The sequence below is a fragment of the Macrotis lagotis genome, chromosome 1 (genome assembly GCF_037893015.1).
Source record: "Macrotis lagotis isolate mMagLag1 chromosome 1, bilby.v1.9.chrom.fasta, whole genome shotgun sequence".
Classification (NCBI taxonomy): Eukaryota; Metazoa; Chordata; class Mammalia; order Peramelemorphia; family Peramelidae; genus Macrotis; species Macrotis lagotis.
Window position 1 is genome coordinate 673,989,054 of NC_133658.1, and position 22,005 is coordinate 674,011,058.

Here is a 22,005-nt window from a genome sequence, read left to right on the forward strand (position 1 = left end):
TATTGACATAGTAATTATAAATTCTAATAGGCCCCAGAACTGTGAACTGCAGTTTATAAATTCATTTGTTTAATCCCAGGAAACTAACTTGAAGGACTTCATCCTAGTTTTTCTTTGTTATGATGGCCAAGTTCAGCATGAGAGAGGTGGCTAAATTACATGGAAATTAGATTTCCTTAGATATTTTTGCTGCCTCTCCATCCCCCTCTATTGGAAGAGTGGGGAATATTTTTCTGCCAAAGGCAATTTAGATATTAATAATATCATTCATGTACCATATTTGGTCAATATCTAATTAATTCACCCCTAAAAGTCCCTAGATTTATTGAATTTTAAGTTCTGCCACACCAGACCAATATGGCCCACAGGCCTCATGAACATTTGAACAATAGCTGGCCTTGCTTGCCTGCCTGTCTACTGGCATATTTAGCACATATTTATCAGTTCATCCCACCTGTCTGTTCAACAACTTGGTAAAGAACTCCAGAAGGATCAGGAAAGGTCTAGCAAAAATTTGCTCATTAACCTACTTATCAACCAAACTGAGTCTGGCTTTTGATTACACCCTTCTGGAAGGTCAAGGGCAAAGCCTATCAATTGATGAGATTGTGAATTTTATGTGCTTAGTCTGGGTAACAAGCACTATAAATCTAAGCCCTGGAGGAAGGGTTTATCTCTGATAAGACATGTTTAGGTTGGGCAATTTTAAATACTAAATCATACATTTGTGTATGTATTTATTAATATCTATAGGTCTATCTATATCCAATTCTAATTTTACATATCTATCCATATCTATCTATCTATCTATCTATCTATCTATCTAAAATATCTCTCTGTATTTACATCTAGTTATTGTTCTATATAGATTTACCCAACAATAAAATAATATTAAAGAAGTGAAAGGAACCTAACAGATGAGAGGGTGCTAGACCACTTTTGTAATTTGGAAAGTTTAATAAAAAGGACTTGATGTCAGGAGATTTTAAGAGGGGGAAACTTCTTTATCTCAGAGCAGTGAATTGTTAATCTTGTTCTCTCAAGAATCACCAAAGATGAGGTCTATACTCATGTTTCCCCATAATTAAAACCATCAGAACATTTGGGTGAGATTGGTGGTCCCTTAGTTAGTCTACTCATAATATCCCAGTGCGATTAGAGCTCTCCAAGATACTGAAGACTCATCTTCCCAATAGAATCAGAAGGTGAGGTGTATACTTTTGAGTTTGATTGGAATCTAGGTTCCAAAAAGAGTAATGTGCAATAAGCAAGGAAAAGTAAACTGAGACTAGATTAGGAATAATTATAAATACCTAACTGAGAGCTCTGTATTCTATCCCAAAGGCTAACTACCAGAGCTTTTTGGACAACACTAAAGGCTTTAGGAATAACAACTTGACTGCTATGTAGAAGATGGGTCAGAGAGAAAAGAGGTAGATTATTTCTATTTCTCAGAGTTCTAGTATTTCTAAGCAATAATAAAGCAGCCTCTGGAAGAAATTAATCTTGACACATTTTTTAAATTGTTTCTAATTCTAATATATTAGAGTGGCTTCCTCCCCATCTCTCATAACAGAAGTTGTGAGAAAATATGTGTGATTTTCAAATGTTTGCATTGATACAGATCCTGTGATCCATCATCTCCCTGGTAAACTGAGAATCCTGCAACATAATGCAAAGGGATTTAAGCTGGGGCCTGGACAGTCAGTCACAGGAGGATGTAGAATCATTTAAATTTCAAACAACCAGACTCCAAATCACCAAAAAACAAACAAACAAACAAAACAAACCAAAACCCCAAAATAAAAAAAATAACAAGCAAGCAAACAAAAAAAATCTTCTGCATGGCTCCAAGAGAATTTCTTTCCTGGAAAATATGTTGAGGTAGGTGTTTGCTACTTCTCTTTTCTGATAATGAGTCCCTATGGTGCCTGTGTATCCTGGGCTCCCGCTGCTAATACTAATGCTATGCTACATGGCGTCAGGAATTCCCATCCCCCTACAACTAGGGATTCATCTAGAATGGGGCTCATGATGAGAAGTAAAGGTCCCAGGAAGAGCTGAATATCTTTAACTTAGTTATCTTGCCTCCCTCTCCTCTCTGCACCTCCAGATCTTATATAGTGGTAAAAGAACTGTAATTTAAGTTCTCAGGGATTGTCAGTGAGAATTTTTCTGGAGATCCAGAGCTCATAAAAAGGGAACAAGAAAAGAATGGGAAGAAAACTTGGTTTACATGGGAAGTCTGATTTCAGCTGAAACTACTTTGCAAAATAACCTCAAATATTTCTTTGTTTCATCCCTATATTTCATTTTTATGGCTGAGGATCCTTAATTAGAGGAATCATTTTTAACATAAATCTAACAAATTTAATATAAATTAATCATTTTAACATAAAAATTGTTTTGATTCAGGGAGACTGATTTAAAAGTTCTCTCTTGATCCCAATGTATTTTATTTTTCTCCATAGTATACTATGCTATACTTAGAGATACATGAGTGGAGACCCATAATTAAAGGAATTGTGTTGTAAAGTAAATATCTTCTTTTTTAATTAAACAAAATCTATTTGAAGAGGTGTGTATTTTTTTAAAAATTGCTACACTTGTAATTTAAATTTTTAAAAATTTCTTTCTTGCTTGTCCCTCACTCATGTTATCTCAGATGAAACAGAGAAAAATAGTATAAAAAGATACTAGGACAACATAATGAGTAGCACTAGTTAGTTTTTTAAAAAGTTGAAAAATCCTTCCAAAAAATGAAGTGGGGAGGGGTGTACACACATTTTCTAGAGGTCATTCATTTCTCACAATTCCCTGAAAACAACAAGGAAGCAAAACCTCTTTCTACAAAACAGATATCTAGCATTGATGGAATAGCTAACTCTATAAAAATATGAGTTTCTTGCATTTGGAACCCAGAAAGAAGTCACCATGCAAAGGAATGCAGATAGAGTGGCAAAACTTGAGGTGAGGAAGAAAAAGAAAATGATAGCCTTCTAAGATGTGAGAAAAAGTCAAGGCACAGGAAAACTGTATTTTGCCATGGAACCCTTTTTCTCTAGTTACTACTAATATATAGACTGAATGTCTTTCTAGTTTCAATGAAAACAAAAGAAGTAAATATTCTTTGCCATTAGATCATATACATGCACCCTTTTTAACCTTTCCACCCATAAATGCTCCTGTTTGTGTGTTTGTGTGTGTGTGTGTGTGTGTGTGCGCGCATGCATGTGTGTGTGTGTGTGTGCATGCGTGCGTGCGTGCGTGTGTGCATGCGTTCGTGCGTGCGTGTGTGTGTGTGTGTGTGTGTGTGTCTGAAAGAGGCAGTGAGGCTGGGATAGATACAGAAAGATAGATTGAATAAAACAGAAAAGATAGAGACAGACATAGAGACAGAGCAAGACTGAGAGATAGAGTGACTTCCTGACAAGGAAGATCTTCAGTTAAATGGAAAGAATCAGGCAAATGCTTAGATAAAAAACCAAAAACAAATAGTGAAGTCAGTCTGTCACTCTTTGGCTTTCCCTAGGCTGTTTTTGTTTACTTGTTTGATTTTCCGTACTCTTTATCCCACCACCTCAGATGTCCAGTGTCCTAATGTTTCCCCACAATAACCAGCTCTTAGGAAAGAATATGACCTCAATCACATTAAGGTATTAATAACTTAGGACAGGACTTAGGTTTATCACAGTCGGTTTATTTATAGTGATCTCATTTGGAATTTTCTTTGCAAATATACTGGAATAATTTGACATTTTCTTTTCTAGTTCATTTTAAAGATTAGTAAACTAAGGCAAACAGATTAGGTGACTTGCCTAGGGTCGCATTACTAAGTATCACAAGTCAGATCTGAACTCACAAAAAAGAGTTTTAGTGACTCTAGGCTAGATGATCTATCTAGTACCACATAGTTGTCCATTTAAAAAAATTATTTATTTAAGGCAATGGGGTTAAGTGACTTGCCCAAGGTCACACAGACAGGCAATTATTAAGTGTCTGAAGTCACATCTGAACTCAGGTCCTCCTGACTCCAGGGCTGTTGCTCTATTTACTGTGCCACCTAACTGCCCCTAGTTCTCTATTTTGAAGGAAATAAAGATGCTATAAGGGAGAGGTGAAAAGGCAGTTCTTTCTAGACAAGAGGGAAGAACTCTGAAAAGGTAAGAGTCAGGAAAGAGAATGTCATTTAAATGAATGGAAGAGTTTAATGAGTTGTCCTCCCTGGGGTATTTGCATTTTAAGGTAGAAGACCACTTAAAGCCAAAAGAGTTGCACTTTAATGGGGACAGTTCAGGCATCATTAAGCCAGTGGAGGAAGTATTTTAAACTGTACCACATAATATAACACTTTAGATTCTGAGAAGGGGAAAGCTAGCTGAGACACTTGAGAGATCATCTAGGCCAATAACCTCATTTTACAGATGAGGTAGTCCAGAAAGGTAAATGCATTACTTAAAGTTAAAAAGATACAAAGCTTGTTTTATAACAAATTTGGATCTGAATCTAAGTTTCCTAATTTTTAAGCTATTGTAATTTTTATTACATAATTAAAAGCCTATTTTTTTACATCTTGTCTCTCCAACTAAGTTGTAATTTTGTCAAGGCAAGAGTGCTATTTTTTTTGTATTTCTACTCCTACCCCATGTCAGTAGACTCAGCCAGTTCATAGTTTTTGTTTGTTACAGCTTGTTACAGTGACTTTATAAAGGAGGGTTCTATTTTCATCACCATGTTTCTAGTCTCCATTTCTTCGGAGATGGAAGAATGGACTGAAAAATCTGAATGAGTGATAATTAAGTAAATTTAATAGAAAAAAAAACAGTAGTAATAGAATGGAGAAGATTGGTATTAAGTTGAAATTAGAGGATAGTATAACTTTAAATGGGATGCTTTAAAAACAGACAACTCTCTATAAGCAGATAAACCCAGATGACTCAAATCTCTTCCCACTCCAATATATCCATTAGCTAGTAAGGTAGTTTTCCTAAAGTGCAGATATGATTATTTTACACCTTCACCCCTACTCAATAAATTCTTTATAGCCTTCAGTATCCCACAAAACCTCTACATATTATTCAAAGCCATTCCTAATCTTTCTTCCTCTTACCTTTCCAGACTCTGCCACAAACTGATCCAGTAGCAATGGTTTCCTGGTTATGTCAGAGACAAGATACTTCATCTGCTGCTCCAAGCACTCTCTCTGACTATCCTCCATGTGTGGAAAATTCTTCTTCCTTTACACTGATTATTGATCTCCATGACTTCCTTTAAGTCCTGACTAAAATCTTTTACTGAAAGCCTTCCCCAACCCTTCTTAATTCTAGTATCTTCTCTGGGTTAATTATTTTCTTTTTATTCTGAACATAGCTTACTTTGCATGCTGACCCCTCCATTAGATTGCAATCTTCTTGATGGCTAGCTAGAATTGTCTTTTATCTTTTTTCCCCCCAGCACTTAGAGTACCTGCCAATTTAAGTACTTAATAAATATTTATTAATTCCTTAATTGAGAGATTAGTATTAAGGAAAGTTTACCTTAAAAATACAATCTTAAAAATCTAGGTCTAAAATAAAATGACAGAAAATATGGGTTAGGCATGCAGTTTTATTTTTTGGGATTTATCATCAATTTATGTCTTATCATCAACTTAAGGTCATTCTAGTAAAGACCACTCCAAGCTGAGGGAGATCAAAAAATTTATTCAATAGCAAGGGGAGGGGAACAGAATATACTTTACAAAAGTGGACAAAATTTTAAATTTCCTTGGAGACCATTCTATTATTAGCTATTTAAAAGAACCATCCTACAATGGTAACTTGCCTGAGGGAAATGATAGTTTTATGAGTTTAAGTATCAGGAAGGCTGGAGAAGTCTAAAGGAGGACAAAATTCTTTCCTGGATTAAGAAGGGAAGGACACTTCACAATAGTCAAGAAAATCAACCTTTGGCCAGGAGTACGACTGTAAAAACTTAAAATAATTATTATTGTTATTGCAATTTGACAGGAATCATACCTTAAAATAGAAAGAAATGATGGTATAAAATTGATAATTTAATCAGTTTTGACCAAAATTAGAAAAAGAGATCTATATAAATATTTGTAGTAAAGATATAAAAAGAAAAAAATGCTTTTTTATATATTTAAAGAAATTACCATTTTTTTAGGCTGTTATTGATTTTCTGTCTACATCCTTATGTGAACAAATCTACATCTACCTATTTCTTTTCCCAACTCTTAAATGAATTCTTTTATTCTCTCATTCTCTTTTCCCTAAACAATGACTACACAGGCAATTTACATTTGACACTTCCATGCAAAGTCTCTAGCACTTATAATCCTAGTTTCCACAATTCTACCTTTTTGCCTTCAAGGAAAGTACAGTGTTTTTGTTCACACTGAGCTGTCCTCGATTTTCTGTCCTATTACATGTGGTAGAATCACTGTTGGAGATCTCAAGATTTGCAGCAAAGACAAAATATCATCAAATCTATTCCATTCCTCTCAGAAACTGCTTTGTGAGTCTGAAGGTGAAATTACAACAAGCATTGCCATTTCTGAGGTTACATTTCTTTTTTCCCAAATGTCAGTGCTATATCCTGCTCTTTTGAGACAAATCACAAATTTAGTGTTTATCCATGTTTTAAATGGCTAGTGAATACTTAGTCCAGAGTGCTTAAAATAACCTTTATAAAGACATCTTAATAAAAGGACCACCCGTCTCTAAAGGAAAGAGGGGTGATGAAACCTGAAAAAACTAGGTCTTATATGCACTTTATATGCACCATGCCAGTCATTGGCTGGGGTCACAGTCTAATCGATACATTTGCCCCCATAGGTTTTCTTTGCCCTGCTCATTATACTAATGAGTACCGGGGAGGAAATAGTAATCTCCTTGAGCATGCACACACAGACCCTAAGTTAACTCAGACATAGGTAGGATAGACCTGATCTAATTTCAGGTTTGATCAGATTGAGGCTAAGCCTTTAGTATTCCACTCACATATCTTTCCATAGGCACCAATAGAGGTAGACCCTGTCTTTGTAATGTAAACTAACAATCTCCCTTCACATGTTTTTGGAAGTCAAAGACTCCCATATTCCTCACATCCATGATGGTAGATCCTAATGGCAGAAGTTGTTCCAAGATGGGCTGATGACCAACAAACAGGAAAGTTTTTGGTTTTACTGATGGAGAAATAGGAATGAAGTTCTGTCTAAACTTGATTTTTCCTCATGCAAAAAGAGAGATAGTATGGAATAGAGAATGTACAACTGATTTGGCATCTGGAGGACGTGGGTTCAAGTCATAGTTATGACTCATACTACTCAAAATGATAGGTTATTTAATTTCTCATTTTATGATAGAGGGAATTCTTTGAGACCATAATGTGGAAAAGTTGCCTATTTCAGGGCATTTCCATACCAGGAGTTCCCTCATGCTGGTTAAATTAAAAATCCACATTAAAATAAGAAAAAAATAAATTTTTATTGTAGTTCTGTTATGCTAACATAATTTTTAAAATAGAATAGAATCTCAACTACTTGGAATCAAAGTTTGCCAGAAAGTATTAAGAATGATGTCCTAATTACCATTCCAAGTATGTGATTTAACTGAGAATTTATCCTATTATTCTATTCTAAAACTTCTACATTTTGACAATGGAATGTTTTTTACCACTATTTCAGGATAGTTCAACCTATTATTTTTAAATGAAAGTTAATTTAAAATTTTCATAATTCTTTATTAACTACATTGGTGCTAAAGTATAGAGTAATAGATAGGGATATTGTTTGAGTTGAAGGAGGGTATTTCTTCCCTGAAATGATGATCCATAGACTCATAGAATATTTGAGTTAAAAAAAACCCTTAGAGATTGCTTATTCTAACACTGTACTTTTATCTGTGATAAAACTGAGGTGCAGTAAGATTAAGTAATTTGTTTAAGTCATATAGTAACACAGTAAGGATAGCAAGTCAGATCTTTAGACATTCTCTCCAGTGGTTCTTTTTCTTTAATACAAAATTTCTAAAAGACAAAAGAAAACAGATGTGAATAATTTTTATCATTTAGTCACTGATGATAGATTTAAGGCTGCTAATCATGCTAACTCATCAACTGGTGGGCCCTTAGACTCTTCCCATCCTTTTTTTTTTTTTTTTTTGCAAAAACTAGGCATGGACAAACATCTCATACTCTATACCAAAATAAGGCCAAAATAGGTATAAGATTTAAACATAAAGAGCAACACACAGATTAATTAAAAGGTCAAGAAATACTCATCTTTCAGATCTATGGAAAGGGGATGAATTTATTACCAAGCAAGTATTAGAGTACATTATAAACTGCAAAATGAATGATTTTGACTATATTAAATTAAAAAGGGTTTGTACTAATAAAATCAATACTGCCAAAATTAGAAGGAAAACAGAAAGCTTGGAAAAAATCTTCACAACTAGGAGTTCTGATAAAGATCTCATTTCTAAATTATATAGAGAATTACATCAAATTTACAGGGTCACAAATCATTCCCCAATTGATAAATGGTCAAAGATAGTCTTCAAATGAAAAAATTAAAACTATGCATAATCATATGAAAAAATGCTCCAAATTATTATCGATTAGAGAAATACAAATTAAAACAACAATGAGGTATCATCTCACACATATCAGATTGGCCAAGATGAGAAAAAGGGAAAATGATCAATACTGAAGAGGTGGGAGGATTGGGACATTGATGCATTGCTGGTGGAATTGGGAACTGATCTAACCTTTCTGGAGAGCAATATGGAAATATGCCCAAAGAACAATAAAACTGTTCATGATCTTTGATCCAGCAATTCTAATTCTAGGTGTATATCCAGAAGAAATCATAAAAAAGGGGAGAAGTCCTATATGTTCCAAAATATTCAAAGCAGCTCTTTTTTGAAATGAGGGGATACCCATCAATTGGGGAATAGCTAAACAATTTAAGATATATGAATACTATGGAATACTATTGTTGTATAAGAAACCATAAATGGTTGGACTCTAGAGAAGCATGGAATGATTTACAGGATCTGATGCTGAGTCAAGTGAGAAGAACCAAGAGAACAAAGTGCACATCAAAAACAACATTGTGAGATGAAGAACATTGATGGAAACAGCTCCTCTCAGCAGTTCAGAGAACTAGGACAACTCTATTAGACCAGCTATGGACAATGTTATCCCCATCTAGAGGAAGAAATATAAAACAAAACAAAATATACACATTAACAAAAAACAACCCTTCAGAATCTAATTATAAAAAAATATATCTTTTGTATCTCTTTCCCTTAATCCTAATTCCTCATGAAAATAATTAATCTGTAAATATATTTATCAAAAATATATATGTACAATGCTGACCTGACTGTTTGCCGCTTAGGGGAGTGGGAAAGAACTTAAAAATATACATGTGCATATGGATGAAAATAAATAAATTAATTTTACAAAAAATATCTGGTGCATGTACCCTTACTTAGTCCATTTTGTTTCATGAACATGAAGCACCAATTGTGTTTCCTTTGAAATCAGGCACTTTTTTTTTTCATCAGCAATTCTTGCCTCATGCTGAACCAGCTTTGTGGACACAGGAATTCCACTTGCCCTGGTCTCTTCAATTCATCTCTCCAATTACCTCTCTAATTCAGGTCATTTGGCTGACTTGCTTCTCCTAACCTTCTGCCAGGGTGGAATTTCACTAGGGTTTCTCCTCTCGAATTGCTTTCTCATGTTCAGCAGTGCAATTTCCATTCACGTTTGTAAATTATATCACTTTGAACTTGACTTCAGCACTGTGAGAAAATCAATTCTGAGGGTGGCTAGGTGGTACAGTGGATAGAGCATGGGCCCTGGAGTCAGGAGTACCTGAGTTCAAATCCCACCTCAGACACTTAATAATGACCTAGCTGTGTGGCCTTGGGAAAGCCACTTAACCCCATTGCCTTGCCAAAAAAAAATCTATTCTGAACCATTTCTAGGCAGAACATGGCAAAATGTAACCTAATATACTGGTAACGTGAAACAATGAGTTCAAAGACAATGTGCAAAAAAGCAGGAAATGCAAGTAAAAAAATCTATAATCACTGTATGAGATGTTCCCAGTTTTTAGACCCCAAATTTTATTCAATTTGGATCTCATACACTTAATAACTGTGTGACCCTAGTTAAGTCACTTAGCCTTGATCTGCTTTAGATTCTTCATCAAAAAATGAGCATAATTCTAGCCTCTACCTGTCAGGATTGTTTTCAGGGAAAAAAAATGAGCTTGTAAAACAAAAATTTTACAAATCTTAAATAACTATATAAATACTAGATAAATACCATCCTTGTAAATTCCAGCATCCTAGAGCAATGTCCCAATGACTCTATCCTAGTTGGGACTCTGCCTTCTGCGGGACTTAACCTATTTACTTATTTGTAGCATTTGTTCAATATGTTCCTTTTACTAGAATGCATTTATTCCTCACCTCTAAGTCTCAAATACTTAAGACCTTCAAAGCTCATTAAAGGTATCATGTCCTCTTGAAATTCTCTGATAAACTCTCATTCAATTTACAGAAAAAGAAACTGAATAACAGAAAGATGTGTCAAAGATAATTAGTAATAGGGATAAGATATTTTCTAACTCTAAACAGATCTTTTTCATTGCATCATACCATATCTAAAATCTATCCAGGAGACTATTCACTCAGAAACAACAGCACAATTATAACATGTTAATTAGAGTAGGAGGGAGCAAGGGAAGGCATGACAGCGATTTTGATTTTTCTTTCATTCCTATTTTGCCATAACTCTTCAATCTAGACATGGACCCAGCTCAGTGGGGGTGTTCTAGATTGATAACGGAGTTTCTACAATTATTCTTTCTGTGCCCCAACCAAAATTTTCCCCTATACTCCTGAGGGCTCTCCATAAATTTCCTGAAGATCAAAATAAATTATGATAGAGGACAAAACTAATTGGAGATTAAAATACCCCAAAGTATAGATTGGCCAAATGTTGCTTCTTTTCTCTAAAATAAATCCAGAAAATCCCTATGAACTTTAAGGGTAGTGGATTGGAAAGTAATGTTCATAGAAATCCCAGGTCATGTCTGTAGACATGGAGTTACTGACACTAGAGAAACCTAGAGGTCTTCTAAAGACCTGAGTGCTCTAAAGTTAAGATCATTTGGGAAAGAGATAAGTTCAAATTACTTTGGGGAAAATTTTGGAAGTTTAGAGAATGCCACCTTTGCTAAGTGAGTTGTACTTCTAATGTTTCCCAGAAATATATTTTTGAGTGTCTAAGATAAAATTAACCAATCTTTCAATCCATGTTGTTACCTATAGGGATTCTGAGATTATCTGGCATTATACTAGAATTTGAACAAAATGTGACTCTGATGTAATGATGTGCTGCATTTATTAAGAGTAATAAATGGTATACTGTTGTAGTCACTCTGATAAGCATTTTTCCTAAAGACTTCTTTTTCACTCTCTTTTGTGGCAAGAATAGGGAGCATTTAGTTTAATAAGTATCAATTTTTTAAAACAACTAAATCAAAAGTTCTGCAATAGATTTTTTTTTAGGTTTTTGCAAAGCAAATGGGGTTAAGTGGCTTGCCCAAGACCACCCAGCTAGGTAATTATTAAATGTCTGAGATCAGATTTGAACCCAGGTACTCCTGACTCCAAGGATGGTGCTTTATCCACTATGCCACCTAGCCACCCCTCTGCAATAGTTTTTGCTAAATCAGAGTATTATTCATCAAAATGATGACAAAGGTTAGTAGAACATTAAAAATTATACCTTCCAATTTGACAATTCATTTGTAAAATCCATGTATTCCAAGAAACATTTGGCAATAGAAAGTGATGCAAATCAGAATAGAATTCCATAAGGCATAAAACAAACCTATCAAATTCAAGGTCATTGTTTATAGCAAGCAAATGACAAAAAAGATGTTTAATAATATGAACATTTTCTACAAAATTGGAAATATATTAAAAAACACCAAACATAAAATTATGTTATGCTATCAAAATGTGTGCTGTCCTTGATGTGCTGTGGTGACACTAATGTACTAATCTCAGGAGGATATGGGATTTTAATATGAGTGGGAATGAGTTTGAACTGATTCACAGAATCTGAATTGAACTATACCTCAGAGATTTCTTATTAAAAGGAATTCCTGTATAATATTCGTCATAAGAGAGCACTCAGCCTGTAGTGAAGGAAACCTCTAAAAATGATAAACTAAATACCTAAAGCAGCCTATTCTATTTCTTGGATAGAAGTTATTGTGATCATTTTTTTCTACTTTTATGGGTCCAAATTTTTTTTTCTAAAACTTTTTTCCTATTTTTTTCCTAATTCTATCCTAAGCACAAATAACATTGTAGCCCTTCTTATAGATGGGAATTATCCCTATTTTGTACTTTCTTATCTTGGTAAACGTTCTAAATTTTTTCAGTAGAATCCACATATGTCATGCTTTTCACCTCTTATCATCATCCTGCCTCATTAGATTATAGATATTATGTTAAGATTTGAAAGGGATCTTAACAACCCTTATTTTACAGATTAGGAAACTGAGGCTAAGAGCAATTAAATGACTAATCCAAGACTGAATAATTTACAAGAAGCAGAGACAGGATTTGAACCCAGTTTTTCTGAGTTTAAATCCAGCATTCTTTACTTTTTAACAATGTCATCTGAATGAGATTGAATGCATTTATTCACTTACTAAAATGTGGTGATCTGTAATGAATATGGTTTTTATTCTGAATGTAGTGTGACTAGGTCAGAGCACAATAGAAATGTGACCATTTTCATTCTGGCCACTATGCTTCCACTAATTAGCATTCCCTCATGGAGTCTCCATTAGGTTGATAATAACAGATATTGGACAATCATCCAGAAGGAAGCATAATATAGTTACAATGAAACAAAGATTTTTTCTTTGAAAAGTTATGTTCTAAGAAATTTTACACTTTATATCCATATCTCCTTAGTACTATGAATGAACTAGTAGACTCTGACAAGAACATCAATGATCTTTGATCTATAGAGAAATAGTACAATAGTCTCAAAATCTGGACTTTGATTCCTGTCACAGGAAAAAAAAATATTTTGCATGCCAAATATTTATATTTATATTTTCTTTCTTTTTTAAAAAAAAGGCTTACTACGGTCCTTTTTTTTTTATTACATCATAGTTATTTCTTGTCTTTTCCCTATCCTTCTCTTGACCACTAACTCCCCCACACCATGAGTCTTTCTATGTAATGAGAAACACATTTTCAGCAAGATTGACAGGGACTACATTGGTAGTTGATGAAAGACATCATATACCTCCTGCTCCCATTCTATCTCTCCAGTGTCACATCTTTTCATCTCTTCTCTGAGAACTAGATTGGTCATGTTCATTATGGAATTTTACTTTATTTTAATATAATAATTTAATAAAATCATTTTAAGATAATAATTTATATTATTATAATTTTGTGTATATTTTCTTGTTATACTAGCACATATTGCATCATTTTCATGCTTTCAATGGGGTAGCAAAGAAAAATAACCTTTTTCATTGATTAATCTGGTGCAATGAACTGAAAGACATGAATTAGTGTTTATTCTTGATTATTTCCCTTTCTAGAAAGACCTTTAGCTACCTTTTACTGCCTTCATTTCCTTGTCTATAAAATGAGATCTTGTACTGTATAATTTCTAAATACCTTCCCCAACTTTAAAATTCTAAAGTTCTTTTAATAATTATTAAATTTTGTATTGCTATTGAAATTTGTTTTTAGAAAAAAATGTATGTATGTGGTAGAAGTAGATAAAAACATACAATATAAACTTATAGGCTATTGAGCAAGGATTTCACTGATACCAAATAGCACTCCACTATCAAAACCCATCTCTTTAGTGTTGATTTTTTCTAATGGTGTGATATGGTTATGAATCATAGAACAACAAATTCTTGAAGAACAAAAATATAAATAATGTAGGGATAGTATAAAGATCTATTGTGAGATAGATCAGAATCAGTCAGTAAACATTAATAAGCTTCAACTATGGATCAGAGAACATTCTAGGTTCTAGAGATACAAAAAGGAAAGTAATACAATTTTTGCTTTCAAGGAGATCATATATTAATATATGTCAGGGAGAAACAACATACAGAGGGAAACATTTTATTCTAGGCAGTTATAAGGGTTGTGAGTGGAATTATAGGGCAGTAGATTCACAAGTCCTCTCTAATATCAATGTTAATTAATTTTTAACCTAATTATTGCTCCCAAGAGAAAAAAAAATAGAATTAAGAGGAGAAAGTGTAGGGCAAGATGTGTAGATTGAGTAAACCTTATGTTCCATTATTCTGAGGGATAAACTAATAGCCAGTGGTTTCACCCTAGGGTCAGTGAGACAGCCTTCCGGGCTAACAGTGAAATACCACTAAACTGCTGTTCACATTGAACCCTTCTCCATTTCAGCTTTCAAGATTCTCTGTTTCGGTTGGTCCTGAGAGATAGGCAAGTGCCATTCTGAAGGGAATGGCAATAGCCTCCATTGCCTTCAGCATATCAAAAGGGAGTCGGGTTCGGATCCCTCTGCACAAAATGGTGGAGAGGGATTACAGGTAGATGTCCAAAGTGGTAACGCCACTGAACCAGGAGAAAGAAGTGAGAGGGAGCTCCTGGGAGAGTACTCATTTTTTTTTGTAATGGGCAGTCACCCTGGCATAGAACCCTGGAAAGCATCACAGCTTTGGGGTTCATGGAAATTGAGCTCTAGGAAGTACACTAACAACACAGCAGTAGAGTCCTAAAAATGGCAAACTGACATTGTTCTAAGGATAAAGTTATTGTCAATTTTATCATACAGCTGAGTAGCTCACAATGCAAAGTTGGAAGGTTGGAAGGAAAGATAATACTGATGAACTGTCCATTGAGAGAAAGATTTGGATGCTTTGGCTTGTTATATTCTATCATCAATTATCACATGCTGGTGGTTGCCTAGAGTTGATTATGCACTGAGGTATCTCACTGATTCAGGAGGAATTGAAACCATTTGAGGCCAAGAGACTCTCACAGCATCCAGTTCACCTCCAATAGTGCTGTTTCCTATAAAGAAGGTTTTGGAATGGAATGATTCTGGAAAAGTCAAATGGGAAGAATGCATTACACAGCATACTTCACATTACAATAAACATAATTGTGTAACACACACCTCCAATCATATAGTTGAATGGTGTGTTACTGTTCTATACAAAAGTATTAGTAATGGGATAAATGGAGAGGATAAAGATTATGATTTGGGGCACGTTAGGCATTGTGGGAAGAGATAAATTTTCTTTCAATAATCATTGAGAATAATCCTTCTCAAGAAATTTTTACAAAGTTGAGTAGAGGAACTCCCCAAGTATTATGAAGAGAACATGGTTAATGACAGAGGTAATTGCAAATGGCTAATTCTGTAGTAAGAAATATCAATTGGGGCGGCTAGGTGGCACAGTTGATAGAGCACACTGGAGTCAGGAGTACCTGAGTCCAAATCCGGCCTCAGACACTTAATAATTACCTAGCTGTGTGGCCTTGAGCAAGCCACTTAACCCCATTTGCCTTGCGAAAAAAAAAACCCTGAAAAACGAATTATCAACAAATCTACAGGTGCATTGGTTTTTGTGAGATTCTATTATGCTCTAGGATGTTAGATGGAGCCTGATCTAGTATTCATGAAGAAACATGGACCAAAGTTGCACAGGATGGAAAAATGTTCAGGACTTGCATTTTCTTTATTTTCTTTTTTTTTTTAGTAGTACGTCCATAGTAGTAGAAATATGGAAGTATCAAATATAAGTAGAATAACAGTAGAGTACTAGGGAGTAAATTCCATAAAACAGATATAAAGATTAGAGATGAAAAAGAACTTTGATATCATTAACTTAAATTTTCATTTTATTGAGGAGGAAACTGAGTTATAGATGAAGGGATTTAAATGTTTATAATGATTTTTGAAATCATCACAATTTTTCAGGAATTATTTAATTGATGAGATCAAACTGCAAAAAGGGTTATGATTTTGATCATAGGGATAAAATAGTGAGAGTTGAAAGAACAAACACATATATAGCTATACACATATACATAATATATCAACTCACATACACATATAGATACCAGTAAAATATATGTATGCTATATGTGCATATATATATATACATATATATATATATATGTGTGTGTGTGTGTGTGTGTGTGTGTGTGTTTATATCCTTGGCAATTTGCCCATATTAGGAAACATTAAATTAAAATTGTCAAACTTAAAATTGTACATATAGACAGCTCATGTCTCTGTGATTTTGTAACATACTTTAGCTCTAACTTGAATATCTAGAATTCAGAGGATTCAGGACTAGAAAGGTCTTGAGTTGGCCAACATTCATTTCATAGATGAAGCTGCTGAGGCACAGAGATAGTCAATCCATTGCCACAGGCCATATAACCAGCAATAGAAGAGCTGTGATTTTAAGCTAAATTCTCTGATTCTAATCTAGTGTTTTTTCCACTGAACTACAAAAATTTGTCTGTGGGTGATGCACCACTTTACCCATTACTCCATAATCTCTTTCTGTGCAGAATCCTTTTGGGCACAGATAATAAAAAGGATGTATGCAGTTATACAAAATCTACAAATGCATTCTGAAGAATGCTCAGAGAAACAAAGAAAATCTCCTTTTATCCCTGTATACTTTAGCAGTAATGTTCTAAGTGTTATGCAATTGTACTCTGAGAGGTAAGTATATAATTAGTCAAAAATGCCTATGATGATTTGAGATGATTAGAATTTTTAATGTCTGCAACAGTCTATTTAGAACATTGGTTTATGGTTCATATACCCGAGAAATAAATGTTTCTAATAAGGTCACAATCTGGACAGATTGCTGCTTTTCAAGGACAGGAAAAAAACCACATTCCTCATCTTAGTGGAATCTATTAACTTTTCAATCATCTCTCACATCTCCCTCCATAAAGCTGTTCTTGAAATGGGAAGCCATTTAGCAAGAAATCTACAGTCTAATTTAAGAATATCCTTGTGATCTAAAGATAAATGAAAAGAATAGTCACTTTTTACATTTATTTAAGTAGAAAATACTTCAATAAGCTAATCATATTGGCTAAAACTGAAATCATTAACAAGAAGATTGGGTGCCAGGTGTATATAAATAAATTCCATGTAATCAAGCAAGTTGTGATTCTTGGACTCCTTAATCATTTACTCCACATTGGAGACTTACAAGTAAAAATTTTGTCAGTTCATATCAGAATATTAGATAGAAAGAGGCAAAAGTATGTGAGTGGAATTCTTATTTGTATATTTGAAAATTAGCAGTAACACTGGAAGACATTAAAATGAACTGATTATTTTTTTAGTTTTTGTTTCACTCATTTTAATTTTCTGTATATATATATATATATATATATATATATATATGACATTTCAAAAGTTTGATTATATTGTAAATTAGTAATGGTTAAGAGAAAATGAAATACATGAATCGAAAAAATATTAAAAGAATCTTAAGCACATTAGTGGCTCCTAAGAACCCCTTAAGAATAGAACAAAATATACTATGAAAATAAAAGGGAGAGGCAGCTAGGTGGCACGGTGGATAGAGCACCAGCCTTGGAGTCAGGAGTACCTGGGTTCAAATCCGACCTCAGACACTTAATAATTACCTAGCCATGTGGCCTTGGGCAAACCACTTAACCCCATTGCCTTGAAAAAAAATCTAAAAAAAAAAGGGAAAGAAATATGTCCTCTTTCTTTTCAAACTTAATCTAAACTGCATTTTCCTATCCACTGAGTTCTTGAATGCATCTTCCTTCTCCTCTAAAACCCTCCTTACTCTTGTCCCTTCTCCTCCATTATTCTCCTCTCCTTTGAGAGACAGAATTATTATAGATTTAAATATGAAAAGGACACTAAAATCATCAAAGCCAAATCCCTCATTTTATGAAAGAAACTAATAGGAAATTAAGAGAATTCCCAGAATTATATAATAAATGTCTAAGACAAGATTTGATATCAGGGGAAACAAGAAAGGAGACTAAAGATACAGCACACTTCACAGATTTTGAGTAAAAAGGTATCAGAAATGAATTATTTCAGGATTTTGTTTATTTTTTTTTTGTTTTGATTTTTTTCTTTGCTTAAATAGCAGTTATTGAAGGACAGCTAGGTGGTAGAGTTGATAGAGCTTGTGATTTGAAATCAAGAAGATCCAAGTTCTAGCCCTGCTTAAAATCCTTACTGGTTTGTGAACCTGTCAAATCATTTAATTTGGTTGCTTAGTTTCATAATCTATAAATAAATCTAGAATGTATCTCTGAGAGTTATTGTGAGGATTAAAATAAATAATTATCATAGTTACTAGTATATAATAAGCTATAGATCCCCTTTAGTTAATATTTTATTAGAGCCTACCAACAGGTCTAATTGCTAGGAAAGTTTTCTCCCCCCCCCCCTTATGTTAAACCTAAATTTGCTTTTATTATCTGTAGACGAACAGCTGAATCTCTCTTCTATATGACCAATTTTCAAATATTTAAAATTAAGGTGTGCTGTAGTTATCTTGAACTTTTGAGTTGATTGTTAAATTTTCAGTTTGAACATTTACATGTTTGAAATTGTAAACTGTATAAATCAGGGTTTGATTGTTTAGACTTAAGATAGGGAAGGAGGAAAATGTTAATAAAGAAACTTAAATTAAACTTGTTTCATTTGTAGATTCCCCCTGAAATAGTTGCCATTTATTTACTGTCTTTCTCTAGGCCAGACATTCTCTATTTATACAGTCAGTCCACATATGGCATGATCTCAAAAATTCTCACAATAACCACAATATCTAGAGTACATTGACCGTCTCTGGATTATCAATATCCTTCCAAACTGTTGCTCCCAGAATTGAATATTACACTTCAGATATGATGCAACAGGGTATGAAATCAGTGATATCTTACTTCTATTCATTATAGACACTGTAGCTTTCTTTACATTTACCTTAAGAAATCTATCAATAGGGGCAGCTAGGTGGCGTAGTGGACAAAGCACCAGCCTTGGAGTCAGGAGTACCTGGCTTCAAATCCGGTCTCAGACACTTAATAATTACCTAGCTGTGTGGCCTTGGGCAAGCCACTTAACTGCATTTGCCTTGCAAAAAAACCTAAAAAAAAAGGAATATATCAATAAATATTTTGTGCATGGTTCTGTTTTAAGCTCTGAAGATAGAAAGAAAATTGAATTTTTGCCACCCTTCCCAATTCCCTGACATTTAAAAAAAATTGTTTCAGGGTGACTAGGTGCTGCAGTAGATAGAGCACTGGCCCTGGAGTCAAGAGTACCTGAGTTCAAATATGACCTTAGGCATTTAATAATTACCTAGCTGTGTGGCCTTGAGCAATCCACTTAACCCCAAAGCCTTGCAAAAAATACAAACCTTAAAAAAAATATTTAAGGCAATGGGGTTAAGTGGTTTGTCCTAGGTCACTAGGCAATTACTAAATGTCTGAGGCCAAATTTGAACTCAGGTCTTCCTGACTCCAGGGCCAGTGCTCTATCCACTGCATCACCTAGTTGCACTCCTCCCAGACCTTTATACATCACTTGTAACCTAGTCATGTCTCTTCATTTGAATCAATCGACTAGAATATATGAAGTGTGTTCTGTATGATAGTAATTTTGATTGTGAAACTGATTCTGTGAACACCAAGATTTTATACTTCATTTAATTTTATTTTTCTTTCTTTTTTTATGTTCCATTCAGTGTGCTGGCCTGTCAAGATCTTTTGGGAATAGTGATTCAATTAGAGTAATCACTCAGAACTTGCTAGCAGCAACTTTAATCAAAAAAGCATATATCCAAGTCTTGGATAAAGTTTTAAATAGCACAAGTCAAATAGATCCCAGAAACATTCCATTGTATTCTTTCTTCCAAAATTAAATCAATTCATTAATAAGTACTTTTGGCATCCAGCCATTCAAGGAATTCTATATTGTTCTAAAATTTCAAGGTTCTTAGTTCACATTTTTTCATTTCTTTAAAAAAAGAGAAACTCTTTCAAATATTTGATAAAATTCAAGGCAATGACATCTATAGATTTCCCCTAATTGTCCTAATTAGCTACTATGTTCAGAAGGAAAAGATAGTCTGATTTGAACTTATCTAATTTGATAGTTTTTTTTCTTATTCATCAATTTCCCACACCTTTATGTAGCATTTTACACTATTGGTACTATTTCTTCTCCAAAAATTTTGAATGTCTCTCTTTTCATGGATCTATTGACATTACTCTTTCTTGATTTTTATCTTACTTGTCTGATTATAATTCATTTTGTCTCCATAGTTCATCTTTTCTCTGCCATGTCTTTATATCCAGAACATCATAACTGCTTGATAAATGCTTATCAACTTGGCTTGTTGATACTCTTAGCACTCAAACCCTCAAATTTGTCATGTGGATTATTACAATAGCATTTCATATGTTCTCCCCTTCTAATCTTTTCCCCTTTTCAATTCAGCCTTCATACAGGTTCATGTTCTTTCATTACTCAGAAAATATCAATAGCTACATAGGATCAAGCACTAATTTATTTGTTTCTTTGATGCTTCTACAAACTTATTATTCTAGCCTTATTTCATGAAGCTTCCTTTTATACCTCTATTTCCTACCAAACATAATGATTATCTGCTCCCTTGTCTTGTCTTAGCCTTCTTTGTCTGTGTAGATTGTGAGGAATATTTCTTCTCTAGAAAGCACTTCTATAACTTGCTTATTTAAATTTTTCTTTTTGACACCTTGTTCAGATCTCATTTCCTGTACAAAAGGCACTTTCTTTCATTCCCAGTACCAGCTGAAACCCCTCATTTTTTTCAAAACATATTTATATTTGTCCTCATTTTCTAGAGCCACATTCTATAAAATCATAATGCTATCAGACATATCTTATTAAGTCCATCTCTTATTGAACCTCCTGAGACGTTTTCATTTTTTTCTTCCCATTTTTGGTATCTGCAGTGCTTTGTACAGAGTACAATGTATCTAACAAATATTTTTTTTAAAAATAAATACTTTTTGGGGTGGCTAGGTGGCACAGTGGATAAAGCACCGGCCTTGGAGTCAGGAGTACCTGGGTTCAAATCCGGTCTCAGACACTTAATAATTACCTAGCTGTGTGGCCTTGGGCAAGCCACTTAACCCCATTTGTCTTGCAAAAAAAAAACCCCCTAAAATAAATAAATAAATAAATAAATAAATGATTTTTGAATTAAATGGAAGAAGAAGAAAAGGAAATGTAGGAATTAGAAGCTGAAATGGATTAAGCTGAGGAAGCATGGGAAAAAGAACTTGGGAATAAGGGGAAGAATTGGGAAAAGGAAGAAAAGAATAATGAGAAAGTAGGATAAAGAATAATTTGACAATGACGTAAAATAGGACAAAAGAATGGAGAATAATAAATAGGATTAGAATGAAGAGGTAGAGAGTGATATGCTTATTTTTAGTAAATTATTGAATTTTATTGTCAGAAGTAATAATATTATTTTGGTAGATTTAAAATTGTCATCATTATGCAGTAGAAATCTGTACTTCTTCTTGGAGGATAGTTTCCAGTGTTTGCCTGGGGGGAAATTATTGTGTCCAATATAGGGGTCCGCAGTAGGAAAAAAATATCATCTAGCATTCAAGATAGTATTTCTTAGCTTATTGTTTCTATTTCTCTCTATTTCACATGTTTGAAAAAAATATATTCAATCTTTCTTAAACATTCTATCAAATTCACAGTTAAATCACTAATTGTTTTCTCAAGAAATCAAGCAAAAAAACCTCACAAAACTAGAGTTTAGGCATTCCCCCATATTTAAAATAGAAAAAAAAGTAATAGTTTTCTCCCCTATTTTTGTAATCCTCTTTCAGTAATTACTGATATTGA